The sequence below is a fragment of the Taudactylus pleione genome, unplaced genomic scaffold (genome assembly GCF_031769625.1).
Source record: "Taudactylus pleione unplaced genomic scaffold, aTauple2 ptg000122l, whole genome shotgun sequence".
NCBI classification, from domain to species: Eukaryota; Metazoa; Chordata; class Amphibia; order Anura; family Myobatrachidae; genus Taudactylus; species Taudactylus pleione.
Genome location: NW_028284524.1, coordinates 1,983,276 through 2,000,425, shown reverse-complemented (window position 1 = coordinate 2,000,425; position 17,150 = coordinate 1,983,276). Strand labels below are relative to the sequence as shown.

General features: G+C 46.3%; 1 protein-coding gene across 1 annotated transcript in view; it reads left to right on the top strand.

The window, feature by feature from the left end:
• Nucleotides 1-5,023: 5,023 nt before the first annotated feature.
• NMI (N-myc and STAT interactor) overlaps nt 5,024-17,150 on the top strand; it is a 90,380-nt gene continuing 78,253 nt past the window's right edge. The window contains exon 1 of the mRNA XM_088472395.1: nt 5,024-5,107. The gene's annotated coding sequence lies outside the window, so the exon portion shown is untranslated. The remainder of the gene's footprint in view (nt 5,108-17,150) is intronic.

The following is a 17,150-nucleotide window of genomic DNA, read 5'->3' as shown; positions in this document are numbered from 1 at the left end:
TGAGGCTACAGTGGGCACAGACTTAAGAAAGCTGGACAGCTGAATACTGGAAAAACATCTGGTCTGGGTAATAACAACATGCAGAAGGTAGTGTGAGAATCTGGTGTAAACAACATGTATCCATCCTGTCTTGTGTAAAGTGCTGTTGGCAGTGGTGTAACGGTGTGGGGAACATTAATACCAACTGTCAGTGCTGTGAAATATGATAACTGATAATAAACATACATTGCATCCCTTTATAGCCACCGTCTACCCATCTTCTAATAGCTAATTCCAGTAGGATATCACACCGTGCCACAAAGTACATGTCATCTCAAGCTCGTTCCATGTAGAGCACATTTGGGATGTGGTAGAAATGGCGATTTGCTGTATGAATGTGCCCCCAAAAAATCTGCATAAACTGTATGATTGCATCCTCCAAATCTAAAGAATGTTTCCAGCACCTTGCTGAATCCATACAGTGAAGCATTAAGGCTGTCATGAGGCAAAGGGTGGTCCTATCAAGTACTAGAAAGGTGTACCTAATAGAGTGGCCACTAAGTGTAAGCCATCCTGCTGGGAATGAGTAATGCCGGCTGTCGGGATGCCTCCTGTCAGAAAACCGACAGCGGCATCCCGATGGTTGGTATGCCGACAGAGGTCAGGTAAGTATACTTACCCTCCCTTCTTGTAGCCTAACCCTAACCCTCCTCACGATGCACCGTAACCCTCCCTGTTAGTGCCTAAACCTAACCCATCCCCTCAGTGCCTAATCCCCCCCCAGTGGTGCCTAACCCTAACCCTCCCCCCTAGGGGTCTAACCCTAACATCCCCCCCAAAATCTAAACCTAACCCCGCTACACTCCCTAAACCTAACCCCCCCCAATGCTAAGGTTGCCCCTGACTTATCATGTTCGGGCTGGCACCCTTCGGTGTTCCAGCGCCGGGATTAAGATAGGTGTTGATATTTCAGCGCCTATCTTAAGTCCCTTTTTGGGATTTGGATATCGATATTGAGATCGGTGGCATCATGGCCGCTGGTCTCGTAACTACATCCCATCCTGCTATAGACTTATGTGGGACCTTCTGAAACATGCAATAATTGATAAGTAGTGCGGTCAACTGGATCCGAAGCCAGAGCTGCTTATTAGCCTGTGGTTCTCTAGTTCTCGGCTCCGCTGTTGCTCTTTCAGCATGTGCTTGCTATAATCCACAGATGCCCTCAGGATTGTGCCTTTATTCCAATGTGTATCACTGCTGTTAAAAACAGGGAAAGTGCTTAATTACCTTCTAGATGTTGGTTACCAGAACAAAGGGGTAGATTTATCAGAGCCTGGAGAGAGATAAAGTACCAACCAATCAGCTTCTAACTGCCATGTTACAGGTTATGTTTTGAAAAATGAGAGGAGCTGATTGGTTGGTACTTTATTTCTCTCCAAGCTTTGATAAATCTCCCTCATAGTGCTCATTCTGCTAAAAATTAGAATGTGGCTCCACGTTATAGTGCTGTAACTAAAAAACATTGAACCTATATGCAAAAGTCAGGGCACATCCACCCACACCTAATAACTTCCCGTAAAAGCACCAGACCCATCCCACCTACTGTATCTTCATCACAGTCATTTATCTGCCTTCCTTTTTAGGCACATCTAACCCTCATGTCTTTTATTGGCCACCACTTCCCTACATCTACATTCCTTCTCTTCCAGAATATCTGCCTGCCAGTAGATCCCACGGCCTGATGCAAGCTCCGTGTATTATTAGAATGATTTACATAATTTTTTTTAATAGAACACAAAAAACAAAACAAAAAACAACACTTTACAACTTATGTCCTATGACTAACCTGTGCCCATGTATAACAAACATGAGGAATGAAAAAAAACATCTACTTGTGGCCTTTCACACTGGTGTATTTGATCCATGTGTGACCTGTTGCATTTCACATGGATCATACACAGAACAAGTGTGCAAAGAAACAGTTGCATGCAAATTGCTACTCAATGCGCTCTGGGGAAATGGACATGGAGTAATACCGGGCATGCACCATTTTTCTCAGTAAGGTCTGTGATCTGGTTCCCCACATCACAGTGGGGAAAAGGGATTGCAAAGCGATAAACATACTGAATTTTCTTCTACGCTCTATGGGCCTGATTCAGAGCCGCTCGCAAAAAGCGAGCGCTCGCTCTGAATCAGGGCAGCTGCATTTTGTTTTTAAAACCAGCCTCCTGGCCGCTCGCATAGCTGTGGGTGACCACCCACAGCTTTTGCGAGCGGCCAGGTGATGGTCGCGACCATCGGGCTTGCGGCGAGACCCTTGTGGTAGGGTCTTGTTCCCGCAAGCCCCAGTGAGCTTTCGGCTTAGTTTAGTCGATCAACATCGACAGCCGCCCCATTTGGATGCGAGCGCCGGAGCGAGTGATTTCTCGCTCGCTCCGGGGCTCGCGCACGCGCAGTGCACACTGCCCGGCCATCGACCCGCTTGCGAGCGGGTCTGAATCAGACCCTATGTTAAAATAAAAAAACAGATCACGCAACAAAAACCATTATGAAATAACCTTAACGGTCTCCTTACTGTACATATCCACAGCCAGTCAATTTGGAATGTACAGTAGATTGCCAGATACTAAATTATCAGTGGTGTAATTAGGGTATTTGGAGCCCAGGGCAAATGTTGAAATGGAGCCCCCCCCCCTTGTGCATGGTCACAAGGGATGGGGTCACTTAACAATGGGGCGTGTCGACAGGACACATATACCCCTTTCTTGTCACTCTTAACATTCCTTTACATATGCACCTTAACCCCTGTAGTGCTCCTTATACAGTCCGCCCTATGCAGTGCCCCCAGTAGTGTCCCTCTTATGCAGGCCACAGTAGTGCCCCTTGTACAGTGCCCCCAGTAGTGGTGGCTCTTATGCAGGCCCACAGTGGTGCCCCTTCTACAGTACCCCCAGTAGTGGTCCCCCTATGCAGTGCCCTTTATACAGAGCCCCCAGTAGTAGTCCCCCTGATAATTGCCCCCAGTAGAGGCTGCCCCCAGTAGTAGTCCCCCCGATAATTGCCCCCAGTAGAGGTTGCACCAAGTAGTAGTCCCCCCGATAATTGCCCCCAGTAGAGGTTGCCCCCAGTAGTAGTCCCCCTGATTATTGCCCCCTGTAGAGGTTGCCCCCAGTAGTAGTCCCCCCAATTATTGCCCCCAGTAGTAGTCCCCCCGATTATTGCCCTCAGTAGTAGTCCCCCCGATTATTGCCCCCAGTAAAGGTTGCCCCCAGTAGTAGTCCCCCCGATTATTGCCCCCAGTAGTCCCCCCGATTATTGCCCCCAGTAGAGATGCCCCCCCAAATACATAGCAAAAAAATAAAATAAAAATAAAACTTACCTGCATCCACGCTCCTGCTCCGGCTCCGTATGCCGCCGCAGCAACGTCCGCCCTCCCTGGTGGGCGCAGTCTGCATTATGGGAGAGACGTCATGACGTCTCTCCCATTACCCACTGCAGGAGCTGGAAGGGAGCCGGCTCTTGTGGTGGGCGCTGCAGCAGCCAATGAGAGTCTATCTGACTCTCATTGGCTGGTGTTTAACACACACATCTCCGCCAGCACTGGCGGAGATGTGTGTGCAGCAGTAGCAGACAATGAGAGTCTGTCTGACTCTTATTGGCTGCTGATTAACACACACATCGCTGCCGCTTTGCGGCAATGTGTGTGTTAGCACAGTCTGAGCCCACCTGCCTGCCCCCTTCTCCTGGCTCTATTGGGCAAGCGCTCAGGGGAGGGAACGGGCTCGTCTGTGCAGCACAGGACCGGCGCTGGGAAGCCTAGCGCTGGTCCGGTGTAAATGTGTAGAGCTGACCGCACTCACTGCGGTCGGTACTACACTGCCTAACTAGGGCAGGCCGGACCATGGCCGGCGCCGGCGCCCCACTGACAGCAGCAGATCCCTGCCTCAATGACAGCAGCAGATCCCCGCCTCACTGACAGCAGCAGATCCCTGCCTCATTGACAGCAGCAGATCCTCGCTTAATTGACAGCAGCACATTACCACCTCACTGACAGCAGCATACCACCGCCTCACTGACAGCAGCACATCACCGCCTCACTGACAGCAGCACATCACCGCCTCACTGACAGCAGCACATCACCGCCTCACTGACAGCAGCACATCACCGCCTCACTGACAGCAGCATATCACCGCCGCACTGACAGCAGCACATCACCGCCTCACTGACAGCAGCATATCACCGCCTCACTGACAGCACATCACCGCCTCACTGACAGCAGCACATCACCGCCTCACTGACAGCAGCATATCACCGCCTCACTGACAGCAGCACATCACCGCCTCACTGACAGCAGCACATCACCGCCTCACAGAAATATTAATTTCTGACAGAAATATGTCAGCCATTTGATTCACCTACACTGTTATAAAGTTAAACATTTATTCACTAAAAATAATTGTGGTATATATATATATATATATATATATATACACAAGTGTGTGTATCATCCTGTAATAAATATGCATATGTAGATATCTGTGTATACACACATTAATTTATGAAAGGAGTATTTGGATGCATTTATTTATTTATTTGATTAAAGCCATTTGTTTTTCTATCTCATATATGTCAGTGGTTCTCAAACTCAGTCCTCAGGACCACATACAGGTCATGTTTTGCAGGTCACCCAGCAGCTGCACAGGTGTAGTCATTACTCACTGACACATTTTAAAAGATTCACAGGTGGAGCTAATTATTTCACTGTGAGGAGACCTGGAAAACATGCACTGTTTGGGGTACTGAGGACCGAGTTTGAGAACCTGTGATATATATCTAATATCTATCTATATACTCCTTTCATAAAATATTCATCAAATTATTCATGAAATATTCTCTCTAAAGTGCTTCTATAGTTTACAGCAGTGGTTCTCAAACTCGGTCCTCAGGACCCCACACAAGTCACCCAGCAGGTGCACAGGTGTAGTCATTACTCACTGACACATATTAAAAGATCCACAGGTGGAGCTAATTATTTCACTTGTGATTCTGTGAGACCTGGAAAATATGCACTGTTTGGGGTCCTGAGGACTGAGTTTGAGAACCTGTGGTCTGCAGTATATAGAGGAAGGTAAAGATGGAACTGAAGAACAAGAGTTACTAAGGCAATAGTTTTCATATCAGGTGAACTACTGTAGGATTGCTGTGCTGGGTTTCAGTCACACTGCCAGAAAAATTTGGTTTCTCAGCTCAGTCTGTTCTAGCTCAGGGGTATATTTACTAAAGTGCGAGTTTTTAGAAATGGAGATGTTGCCTATAGCAACCAATCAGATTCTACTTATCATTTATCTAGCACCTTCTAGAAGATAATAGCTAGAATCTGATTGGTTGCTATGGGCAACAACTCCACTTGTAAAAACCCGCACTAGTAAATATACCCCTTAGTCTCTCTATACATGTAAGCTTGTGCTTGTTCCTTATGCTTGTATTCACTGCCCACATCTTCTCCAAACTAGGAGGTGGGAGTGAGTCATTAGCTCTGTAGGATACATCTGTCATGGAGGGAATGGGATTTAGCCGCTGGTTCAAATCCCGACAGCGGCTCCCCGACAGGATGAAAATCCCGACAAAGGCAGGTAAGTATGCTAACCCCCTCTGTTGTCCCCCCTAATCCTCCCTTAGTGTGTCTAACTGTAACCTCCCCCCAGGGGTGCCTATCCCTAACCCCCCCGTACCGGTCCTATACCTAACCCTCCCGGGGGGTGCTTGACCCTAACCTCTCACTGGGGGTGCCTAACCCTCCCCCCTAGGGCTGCCTACCACTAACCACCCCCCCAAAACCTAACACTAACCCCGCTAACTGCCCTAAACCTATTCCCCACCCCCCCGGCTAACAGGACGCGTCGTCCTGGATTCCGGCATCGGGATTATGATAGGCATCTGTATTGCGGCCGCCGGTCAAATAACTACTTTCCGTCATGGAGTACTCAGTAATAAATATATAACTTGTCTTGTGACTGAAGCCCCTCATGACTACTTGAGAAAGAGGCAGGCTCTAAAATAAAAGTGACATTTAAATAATCATGCAGTAACCTCACTTTACCTATTGTGAAGGTGGATGTTGGTGAGCTCTATTGTCCCAGATAGTAAAGGCAGCACTGGCAGGCACCTCACCACTCGCCCCCACCCACTCCTCTCCCAAACAGTAAAGGCACTGGCAAACACCTCACCTCCCCTAGCCCCCCCCCCCCCCAAACACTAAAGGCACTGGCAGGCATCTCCTATCCCCACCTCCCCCCAAACAGTAAAGGCATTGGCAGGCGCCTCATCTCCATTAGCCCACCCCACCCCCCCCAAACAGTAAAGGCACTGGCAAGCTCCTCACCTCCCCTAGCCCCACCTCCCCCCAAACAGTAAAGGCAGGCACCTCATTTCCACTAGCCTCACCCCTCCTCCCCCAAACAGAAAAGGCACTGGCAGACACCTCATCTCCCCCACACAGTAAAGGCTCTGCCAGGTATGTCACCTCCCATAGCCCCCCTCCCCAATTGCTGCAATCAGTAAAGGCCCTGCCAGGCACCTAACATCCTATAGCTCCCCCCAGGCAGTAAAGGCACTGGCAGGCACCCTCCTAGCCCGCCCCCCCCCCTCCCAAACAGAAAAGGCACTGGCAGACACCTCATCTCCCCCAAACAGTAAAGGTCCTGCCAAGCACCTCACCTCCCCTAGCCCCCCCCCCCCCCCCCTCATTGCTGCAAACAGTAAAGGCCCTGCCAGGCACCTAACCCCCTATAGCTCCCCCCAATTTGTGAAGGTGGTGAGCTTTATTACCCAAGATAGAAAAGGCAGGACTGGCAGGCAGTGACCTCACCTTTTATTCAGCAGCGTGCAGAGCACCTCACTGTCTTCCTGTCTGTGTTCTCGGCTCCTCACTCCCCCTGTCTCACGTGCACACAGTGCAGGAGAGGAGGAGACACTAGAGTAGACAGAGTGGTGCTCTATCAAATTGATGTGCAAGAGGGGCGGGGCTAAGCTCCGTCCTGTCCTATCAAATTGATGTGCAAGAGGGGCGGGGCTAAGCTCCGTCCTGTCCAGCCTGATGGAGCCTGGCAGAAAATGCTCTTTGCCCTGCTCAATTATACATCCCTGCCAGCGGCCGCGGCCGGGCCCTAAGCTTGCGCCTGCGTTGCCTAGAGATAAATCCGCCTCTGCTCCTATGTCATAGTCCGTGTCATGTCATATTCAAGACCCACTACTTCCAGCTCTCATCCTGACCCGCCACCACTACATGCTCCTTCCTCCCTGTCTAATCGCTAATGCAGCAATCTGTATAAACCATGACCTTGTCCTGCTTTGTATTGTACTGTAAGTCACTGGTTTCTTGTTCACTTATATGTTTATGTACTTTGTAAGGCGCTGCGGAACACTTGCGGCGCCATATAAATAAAGGACAATAATAATATTCTGTGTCATGCTGGAAGAAAAGCGACAACTGGTACTTAGAGTAGAAAAGCAACTGGGACTTCTGCGATACCATTACTGTATATCATAACTGTAACTAGCTTTCCAAATTCATTAAAACATGAGGATTGGAGCAATCTACTATATAATAGCGAACATTTGTCCTGCTGTCCTCATGTCTTTCTATACAAATCCACAGTTTTCTAGCCAAGATCGTGAAATTGTATATACGAGCGTATTAAAACACGGCGGAGGCAACTAAAAAAATGTGAAATTGAAATTAATTACTGTTCATTTTTAATTAATTAAAAAACACAATTTTTGCATAGCATTCACCCTCTACAGGTCAGGTACGGAATTAGAAAAGGATTTAGCTTATCTACTATTTTTTTCTTTTCTATCTCTACTATCTACTATTTGTCCTTCTGTCTTTCTATACAAATCCACAGTTTACAAGCCAAGATCTCTCATGGTTCTACGCCTAAAACACCAAAGAAGAATAAAAGCATTGTCCTGTTTGTTTTATTGTTATATGCAGATTTGGACACCATTCTTCTTGGGCCATCTGCAAAGTTATTTTTGTTTAATTTCATTATTTGATTTTATAACATGCATTTTGCTACATACTAAGGAATTATGGACTTTTATTCTGTAGCATATAATCTAATCTCTGAACATCATTTACTATGGCTCTCGCATGGAGTTTATAGTACCTTATAAATGCTGTATGAATTTATAACCACTATTGATATTAAGCCAGGCTTATAATGAGTCTGAATATGGTATCTGCATCCATGAGGAGAGATCCATCTGATTTAGAATCAGGCCCATAAAGATGGCAACTATACTGGGATGCAATTACACAGCTCTGCAGCACAATTTTTTATTTATTACTGGGGGAATTACAGGGGCCTTACTACTGGGGGCATCCTATGGGGGCAGTACAGTGGCCTTACTACTGGGGGCATCTAATGGGGGCACTACAGGGGCCTTACTATTGGGAGCACTACAACTGGGGCACTACAGGGGTCCTTACTACTGGGGGCACTTCAAGGGGCATTACTATTAGGGCACTGCAGGGAGCATTACTACTGGGGGCACTACAAGGGAATTACAACTGGGGGCACTACAGGGGCCTTTACAACTGGGAGCACTTCTACAGGGGGCATTACTTTTAGGGGCATTATTACTACTGGGTGCACTGCATAGGGGGACCACTACTGGGGACACTGTATAAGGGGCACTGCATAGGAGGACAACTACTGGGGGCACTGTATAAGGGGCACTACTGGAGGCACTGCATAGGGGGACCACCACTGGGGGCACTGCATTTGGGGACCACTACTGGAGATACTGTACAGGGGGACCACTACTGGAGGGACTGCATAGGGGACCTCTACTGAGGGCACTGCATAGTGGGACCACTACTGGGGGCACTGTATAAAAGGAACTGCATAGGGGGGTGGCAGCAGCTGGGGCTGGCACAGGTGCTGGGGGGGTGGTAAACATGTTTACACTGTACATCCGACAAATTTTGAATACTTCTATCTCCAAAGTTTGCTTTACACCGTTACAGGTCCTACTTCCTTCAAAGACAGGACTGTGGATGGGGGAGTTTGTCACACTTTTCGTGAGGCCTGCCTAAGGAGAGGTTTGTTGGAGGATGATGTGTAAACAAACATTATTAAAATCCCGGGCAACGCCGGGTACTCCAGCTAGTATGAATATAAATTGTTGTTAGCTTGACTGGTGGAAATATACTTTCAGTGTATTTCAAGTGGGTATTTGTTAGGATGTGCACCAACCCCCGTGTTTTGGATTTGGATCTGTATCTCCTTCAAGGTTTTGGATCTGGATTTGGTTTTGCAAAACCACCCTCAAGTATTTTGGTTTTGGATCTGGATTAAAAAAATATATATATATAAAAAGTTTTAAAAACAGCTAAAATCATGTAATTTATGCAATCCAAAACCTGAAAAATTCGGATTTAAAATCCAAATTCCGCACTGCAAAAAAGATCAGAACCGTGCCTCGGATTTACCCGGATTCACAAAATTCATGTGGATTTGGATTTCTGAAGAACCGAACCGCACATCTAATATATATTATATATTATATATATATATATATATATATATATATATATATATATATATAATACAGTCAGGTCCATAAATATTGGGACATTGACATAATTTTCATATTTTGTCCTCTATTCACAACCACAATGGCTTTGAAATGAAACAAACAAGATGTGATTTAACTGCAGACTTTCAGATTTAATTTGAGGGTAATTACATCCAAATCAGGTGAACGGTGTAGGAATTACAACGGTTTCTATATGTGCCTCCCACTTTTTAAGGGGACAAAAGTAATGGGACAAACTAAACAATCCTAAATCTAACTTTCACTTTTTAATACTTTGTTGCAAATCCTTTGCAGGCAATTACAGCCTGAAGTCTGGAACGCATAGACATCACCAGACGCTGGGTTTCATCCCTGGTAATGCTCTGCCAGGCCTCTACTGCAAATGTCTTCAGTTCCTGCTTGTTCTTGGGGCATTTTCCCTTCAGTTTTGTCTTCATCAAGTGAAATGCATGCTCAATCGGATTCAGGTCAGGGGATTGACTTGGCCATAGCATAACATTCCACTTTTTAGCCTTAAAAAACTCTTTTGGTTGCTTTTGCAGTATGCTTCTGGTCATTGTCCATCTGCACTGTGAAGCGCCGTCCAATGAGTTCTGAAACATTTGACTGAATATGAGCATATAATATTGCCCGAAACACTTCAGAATTCATTCTGCTGCTTTTGTCAGCAGTCACATCATCAATAAATACAAGGGAACCAGTTCCATTGGCAACCATACATGCCTATGCCATGACACTACCACCACCATGCTTCACTTATGAGGTGGTATATTTTGGATCATGAGCAGTTCCTTTCCTTCTCTTCTCTTCCCATAACTCTGGTACAAGTTGATCTTTGTCTCATCTGTCAATAGGATGTTGTTCCAGAACTGTAATGGCTTTTTTAGATGTTGTTTGGCAAACTCTAATCTGGTCTTCCTGTTTTTGTGACTCACCAATGGTTTGCATCTTGTGGTGAACCCTCTATATTCACTCTTGTAAAGTCTTCTCTTGATTGTTGACTTTGACATATATACATCTACCTCCTGGAGAGTGTTCTTGATTTGGCCAACTGTTGTGAAGGGGTTTTCTTCACCAGGGAAATAATTATTTTGTCATCCACCACAGTTGTTTTCTGTGGTCTTCCGAGTCTTTTGGTGTTGCTGAGCTCTCCGGTGCGTTCTTTCTTTTTAAGAATGTTCCAAACAGTTGATTTGGCCACACCTAATGTTTTTGCAAACTCTCTGATGGGTTTGTTTTCATTTTTCAGCCTAATGATGGCTTGCTTCACTGATAGTGACAGTTCTTTGGATCTCATATTGAGAGTTGACAGAAACTGATTCCAAATGCAAATGTCACACCTAGAATCAACTCCAGACCTTTTACCTGCTTAATTGATAATGAAATAATGAGGGAATAGCCCACACCTGTCCATGAAATAGCTTTTGAGTTGATAGTCCCATTACTTTTGGCCCCTTAAAAAGTGGGAGGCACATATTGAAACTGTTGTAATTCCTACACCGTTCACCCGATTTGGATGTAATTACCCTCAAATTAAATCTGAAAGTCTGCAGTTAAAGCACATCTTGTTTGTTTCATTTCAAAACCATTGTGGTGGTGAATAGAGGCCAACATCTGAAAATTCTGTCAATGTCCCAATATTTATGGACCTTACTGTGTGTGTGTGTGTGTATGTATATATGTGTAATATATATATATATATATATATATATTTATACATAGGAAAAGTATTTTGTTCTATGGTGGTGTCTGATAGCATCACACCAATAAGGAAAAGAAGGAGGCAGCACTCACAACAATAAAGGTCAAAACGTGTTTAAATATACAAAAACATGGATACAGATAGAGGTCGATGTTTCAAGGCTCTAAAGCCTTTTCATTAGGACTCTACCTGCCAACAGAGTGTAGGGAAGGTGCTTACCTTTAAAGAGAAGGTGCTGAAATTGGGTGGTCTCAGCACAGCATGTTCCAGCAGCACGGCCAGCGGGGACATCCGGCGGAAGTGGAGGACTCAAAGCTCGTCTCCTAGCAACAGGGACGCCTGGCGGGACGTGTCACTGGAGGCTGCCGCACTGAAACAAAGAGTGATGTGTTGTGTGAGTGATGTCTGTGAATGTATGGAAACATAGGGAAAAGGTGTTGAAAGTGAATTGAAGTGCCGTGCTAAGGATGTGGGTGTGAAATAATACAGTATGTGATCTAAGAATAAAAAAAGAAGAAAAACTGCATGAAGTGTTCTAAATCATATGGCAAGAACTGAAGTGATTACTGTGAATGTTAAAGAGACATTGCAACACCAATGGAGACAATGTAGCACAAAACAGGAAGCAAACCATAAATGCTGTACATACAGATTGATCTCAAGATAAGGATCAAAGGCATCAGAAGAGTGTTATGCAAGTCTCACATATGCATGAGCAAACAGGCTATCAGGATGATCGCCATACATCAATCTATAAAGTATATGGGGATCTAGATTAACCACTTGCCTGGCACGGTCGTATCAGATACGACCACAGCAGGCTGGGCTTTCCCTGACATGGTTGTATCTGATCCGACCAGTCAGAAGTGCCCACTAGGCGGCTGCGGGAAGCTAATCTTCCAGCAGCCGCCTACATCAGAGGAGCCTGCTGGTCCCTCTGCACCCGTAGCTGCCCCTCCAGTGTGTCCCGATCACTGCTGGCCACAGTGATCGGGCATCTCGCAGCACCCCCTACCGGCGCGTCTGCAGGCTCCAGTAAATCCTGATCACTGTGGGCCGGCCACCTCCTCCCAGTGCGGTGGTGTCGGCAGCGGCTTCTGCGACCACCTTCTCCTTCCAGCATGGTGATGTCAGCGGCGGCGGCTTCAGCATCCTGGTTAGCTCCTTCTCCTCCCTGCGCGGCGGCTCCTGCATCCCGGGGCCAGCCTCCTCCTCCTAGCGTGGTGGTGTCAGCATCCTGGCCACCTGCTTCTTCTCCCAGCGCAGCGGCTCCTGCATCCCAGGTCCGGCCTCCACCTCTCAGCGCGATGGTGTCAGAGGCGGCTTCAGTGTCCTGGCCACCTCCTTCTCCTCCCTGTGCGGCGGCTCCTGCATCCCAGGCCGTCCTCCTCAAAGCGTGATGGCGTCAGCGTCGGCGGCGGCTTCAGTGTCCTGGCCGCCTCCTTCTCCCTGCGCGGCAGCTCCTGCAAAGCGCGATGGTATCAGCGGCAGCTTCTGGGTCCCGGCCTCCTCCTCCCAGCGTGGTGGCCACTTCTGTGTCCCTGCCGCCGGCCACCTCCTTCAATCCCTGCAGCTGCTTCTGTCCTTGGGCCTGGCACCTGATACCTCCTCCCTCCCAGTCCTCCTCCCTGCTCAAGCTCTGCCTCTATCCCAATCACTGCTGGACACAGTGATCGGGCAGTAGATTGTTGGTAAAATATATATATATTAGGGACGGCAACCGACCATTGATGGTTTGCAAACCATCGATGGCCTGACTGAAAACAAGTGGTTTGCCATTGCTGGTGGCCATTAATGTTGCACCATCAATGGCAACCCTCAATCGATATTTAGGAAACATTGGCAGTTGTGGTCTACACAGATCTCGACCAGTCGCTAAACAATTGATGGCTTCTAACGATAGTTGAACCATCGATGGTACAGCTGTCAATGGCCATCACTACAGTATAACATAAAAATTGCTATTTTTATGGTATACTGTATTTAAAAAAAAAAAAAAAAAATTAAAATAAAATAGTGCTGGATAAGTTTGAATTAGGTCAAGAACATAATTTTCATCATAAAAGAAACTGACAATTTTAGAGCAGTTTTTGGAAAAAGAATTAGTCAGTTAAGTGGTTAAAAGGAGAAAGGGACAATAGAGGGGAAGGAGAAAGAAACAAAGGGGGGCACAGAAGAGGAGAACTCCGGAGAATGTGAAAGAGGGGAGGAGAAGGGAGAGAGGGTGATAGAGGCAAGCAAAGAGATAGAGGGCAAGGAGAAGAAAACAATAGAATAGGAGGGGGGGGAGGGGAGGGGCGTGTAGGTTATGGGGGGGGAGAAAAAGATAGGGGGGTAAGGAAGAAAGAGGGCACTGTGGTAGAAAGGAAGGGGGAAAAAAGGGGTGAGGTGGGCCAGGGCAACAAAGTGGATGGGGGGGGAGAGGGGGGGAAGGAAGGTGAGGAATTGAACAAAAGAAAGAGGAAGAAGACAGTGGAAATAAAGCAAAAGAGGGGGTCAGAGCATAAAGCGGTAGAGTATTGCCAAATGCAAAGGTGTATATAGACTACATAGCAAAGAAAGGTTATATGTAATAAAACAATGTGCTACAAACATAGCACGAAAAATTGCTACAAAAAAATTGATACAAATAATGGCACATTTTTTATACAGTACACAGGTTGCGCAATGGTATCAAATGTGGCCCCGTCATTTGCCAACATCTTTATGTTTGAGCAAGAACAAAAATTATTTTTCAATGATATCGATATCTTGTTCCTTATTTGTCAGGCACGGAGAATATCAATCTGCAGGATAATCCAATTAAGCTGACATGTCAAGTAAGCAATAAAGAAATCAACTATTTGGATGTCACATTTCCATACATTCACAGACATCACTCACACAACACATCACATTGTTTCAGTGCGGCAGCCTCCAGTGATGCGTTCCGCCGGGCGTCCCGGTTGCTAGGAGACGAGCTTTGAGTTCTCCACTTACGTCGGATGTCCCCGCTGGCCGTGCTGCTGGAACATGCTGCGCTGAGACCACGCAATTTCAGCACCTTCTCTTTAAAGGTAAGCACCTTCCCTACACTCTGTTGGCAGGTAGGGTCCTGATGAAAAGGCTTTAGAGCCTTGAAACGTCAACCTCTATCTGTACCAATGTTTTTGTATATTTAAAAACGTTTTGACCTTTATCGTTGTGAGTGCCACCTCCTTACTTACCTTATCAGTGTGATGCTATCAGGCACCACCATAGGAGAAGTCTTTTGTTCTAATTATTTTTATGAAGGCACCCCCCAATTGTTTCTTTTGCCTGTCGTCTAGTGGATAGGCACCTTTACAGCCTTATTCCAAAATGGAATAAATTAATTTTTGTCCTCAAAATTCTACACACAATACCCCATAATGACAACGTGTAAAAAGTTTTTTTGAGATTTTTGCAAATTTAATAAAAAAAAACACTAAGAAATCACATGTACATAAGTATTCACAGCCTTTGCCAGCTCAAAATTGAGCTCAGGTGCATCCTGTTTCCACTGATCAATTAAGCTGTAGGAACATCTCAAGGATGGAGTCCACCTATGGTAAATTCAGTTGATTGGACATGATTTTGAAAGGCATACACCTGTCTATATAAGGTCCCACACCTGACAGTACATGTCAGAGCACAAACCAAGCATGAAGTCCAAGGAATTGTCCGTAGACCTCCGAGACAGGATTGTCTAGAGGCACAAATCTGGGGAAGGGTACAGAAAATTATCTGCTGCTTTGAAGGTCCCAATGAGCACAGTGGACTCCATCATCCGTAAATGGAAGAAGTTCGGAACCACCAGGACTCTTCCTAGAGTTGGCAGGCTGTCTAAACTGAGCAATCAGGGGAGAAGCCACTCCTTAGTAAAAAGCACATGGCAGCCCACCAGGAGTTTGCCAAAATCCACCTGCAGGACTCTCTGGTCTGATGAGACAAAGATTGAACTCTTTGGCGTGAATGCCAGGAGTTATGTTTGGAGCAAACTAGGCACCGCTCATCACCAGGCCAATATCATCCCTAAGGTGAAGCATAGTGGTGGCAGCATCATGGTGTGGGGATGTTTTTCAGTGGCAGGAACTGGGAGACTAATCAGGATAGAGGGAAAGATGAAAGCCGCAATGTACAGAGACATCCTGGATGAAAACCTGCTCCAGAGCGCTCTTGACCTCAGACTGGGGCGACGGTTCATCTTTCAGCAGGACAACGACCCTAAGCACGCAGCCAAGATATCAAAGGAGTGGCTTCAGGCCAACTCTGTGAATGTCCTTGAGTGGCCCAGTCAGAGCCCAGACTTGAATCCAATTGAACATCTCTGGAGAGATCTGAAAATGGCTGTGCACCGACGCTTCCCATCCAACCTGATGGAGCTTGAGAGGTGCTGCAAATAGGAATGGGCGAAACTGCCCAAAGGTAGATGTGCCCAGCTTATGGCATCATATTCAAAAAGATTTGAGGCTGTAATTGCTGCCAAAGGAGCATTAACAAAGTATTGAGCAAAGGTTGTGAATACTTATGTACATGTGATGTCTTAGTTTTTACAATTTTTTATTAAATTTGCAAAAATCACAAAAAGCTTTTTACACATTGTCATTATGGGGTCTTGTGTGTAGAATTTTGAGGACAAAAATGAATTTATTCCATTTTGGAATAAGGCTGTAACATAACAAAATGTGGAAAAAGTGAAGCGTTGGGAATACTTTCCGGATGCACTGTAGATATATATATATATATATATATATATATATATATATATATATATTGTGACACAGTCAGATTAGGGGTCCCTCTCCTGGGTAGAGGACTCCTTCCTTACACACACAGCAGCTGGGAAACAGTACGCCAGTCTGGATTCGAGTACAAGCTGGTCGGCGCCAGTCTTTATTGTGCAATGTCAGAAATAACATAAAGAAAACAAACATAAATCCTAGCCCTGTCGGGGCACTAACTTTACAGGTGGTTCCCTCACTACCAGAACCTGGCAGTGCCTAATGCCCTCACCAGCAACAAAGGCACAGCACAACACACACAGTTTAGGTTTTCAAGTGTCTCTGAGCAAACTCCCTGCCTGCTCTCCCAGGTGAGACACTCAGCCTTAAACGAACTAGGCTTATATTGGCCACTCTCAGGTGGAAACCCTAACAAGCCTGTTACCAGGCTGCGAGAACCAAAACCTGGAGTGGCCGTGGGTGGAGCCCTCCCTCTCCTCTCACCTACAACCCCCAGGTCCCAAACCGGCTTTTCAAAAAGCCGAGACTCAAGCCTGCTACACTGCAGACTTTCTCCTGGGGGTTTTAAAACACATAAGACAGGAATCTGGGACAAATGTACCTGCCACAGACCACTTTACCAGTGATCCTATCACATATCCCCCCCCCCTTTGTTTCGACCTGTGGGGCGGAACAACTGAAGCCCCCAAACAATGAACGCATGACAACGCATCTGCATTGGCCAGCTGGCTTCCTGGCCTGTGTTCCACTGAAAATTTAAAAGTTTGTAACGCCAAGGACCATCTCGTAATTCTCGCATTACTGTCCTTATTTTCGGACATCCACTTCAAAGGGGCATGGTCAGTGATCAATTTGAACTTTCTTCCAACCAAGTAGTACCTGAGAGCCTCTAACGCCCACTTTATGGCCAACGCCTCCTTCTCCACTGTGGCATAGTTTCTCTCATGTACATTCAACTTTCTGCTAAGATAGAAAATAGGGTGTTCCTCACCCTCCTTGTTCTGGGACAGGACCGCTCCTATACCTACTTCTGATGCATCGATTTGTACTATGAATTCCCTTTCAAAATTAGGAGTCATCAGGACTGGTTGGGAACACAATGCTACTTTCAACTCCTGAAA